The 1,757-nt window shown below is 36.9% G+C and overlaps 1 protein-coding gene across 5 annotated transcripts in view; it reads right to left on the bottom strand.

Moving 5' to 3' along the window:
* The window catches only part of LOC106877348 (centrosomal protein CCDC61), a 107,103-nt gene that overhangs the window by 28,243 nt on the left and 77,103 nt on the right, over window positions 1-1,757 (bottom strand). The gene's annotated exons all lie outside the window — the stretch shown is intronic.

Below are 1,757 nucleotides of genomic sequence, written 5' to 3'. Positions count from 1 at the left end.
GGGAGAAAGGCAGAGACTACAATCCCACAACAGTAATTTTGTTGGTCATGAAAATGGCTTCAACTTACAAATTTAACTAATAGAAATAGCAAGTTCAGTGTGGAAAGCTATAAGTCCTTAGTCGTAAGTCTGAATTAATGATCTCTCTTTATTCATGGAAAACAACAATGTGTAAAACATGAAAACAGAAGGCATAAACAAATACTGCTAATACTATAACCACAAACTTTATATAATTGCTACAATCATTATATTACTGTGCACTAATGACGTGGGTTGCATAAATTACAGTACATAGATATTCCACATATTTAGGAGTAACTATATATTTATTGCATGAATTAATTATTGTTATTCTACACACTGAATGTGTTAGATAGGCAAGGCATTCCAGCCACAAAACCTTAATTCAAGTCACATATGCTCTAGTGAACACATTACGTCACAATTATAAAACTAATAGAGAAATGTCTGCTTGGGTCAACCAGATTAACACACACACACACACACACACACACACACATACACACAGGGAGAAGGTGGCAGAGGGAGGGAGAGAAAGAAGAAGGGAGGGAAAGAAGAGGAGAGAGAGAGTGATCATCATCACTTTAACACCTACTGTTCCACACTCACATCGGTCAGGCAGAATTTTGTTGAGGCAGGTTTTCTATGGCTGGATGTATTTCTTGTCACCAACCTTTGCTTATTTCTGAGTAAAGCAATATTTCACTATAACTGCATGTTTTCACGGAAGACTGGAAATGAATGACACCGCTTGCATGAATGGTGACATTTGTTTACGTCTATCATACAATGTCAAGGCAAGGACATAGTAAAATACATTCACACACACACACACACACACACACGTGGTGGGCTTCTTTCAGTTTCTGTCTATTAAATCCACAAACAAGGCTTTGCTTCACCCAGGGCTACAGTAGTATAAGACACCTGTCCAAAGTGCCACACAGTGAGATTGAACCTAACTTCATACCACAAAGTTACACCTACACCTACATATATTTCATCAAGATAAACAGATATCAAATGAAATTATGATGGTGGTCAATACATTTATTGTTCTGTTAGATAACAGAAATGTAAGACTGTGTGGCCTAGTGGTTAGAGTGTTGGGATCACAGTCTTAAGATCATGGGTTCAATTCCTGAACTGTGTGGCATGTTGTGTGCTTGGATAAAGTACAATGTTTCTTGCAGATCAAACCTACTCAGCAGAGAATTAGTACCACTCCTGTATTGTAGTTGCCTTCCACTCTCTCTCTAGCCATCACATCCTTGATGTTCCACTGGACCAAAGCTGGGAAGCTCCAAGAGAATGTTTGTGTCTGCTCACAACTACACAGGCACCCAAGACAATTAGCGGAAAAGTTTGGTATAAAGCTACCAGGTTATATGAGCTTGCAATTAACAGCTCAACATATAACAGAAAAAGCAGTTTTCTGTTACTTTCTGTATATTTTATCTTTTACTTATTTCAGTCATTAGACTGTGGCCGTCCTGCCTTGAAGAATTTTTAGTCAACCCTAGTACTTATTTATTAAGTTGTGGTGCTCATGTTATCATTCACGTTTGCTAAACTGCTAGGTTATGGAACATAAATACACCAACATCAGCTGTCAAATTGTGGTGGGAGACAAACACAGACACAAAGATACACACATATGCATGTATGTATGTTTGTATGTATGCATGTATATATATATATATATATATATATATATATATATATATATATAT

The sequence above is a fragment of the Octopus bimaculoides genome, chromosome 9 (genome assembly GCF_001194135.2).
Source record: "Octopus bimaculoides isolate UCB-OBI-ISO-001 chromosome 9, ASM119413v2, whole genome shotgun sequence".
NCBI lineage: Eukaryota > Metazoa > Mollusca > Cephalopoda > Octopoda > Octopodidae > Octopus > Octopus bimaculoides.
The sequence above is the reverse complement of the archived record's forward strand: the minus strand, read 5'-3'. Positions and strand labels throughout refer to the sequence as shown.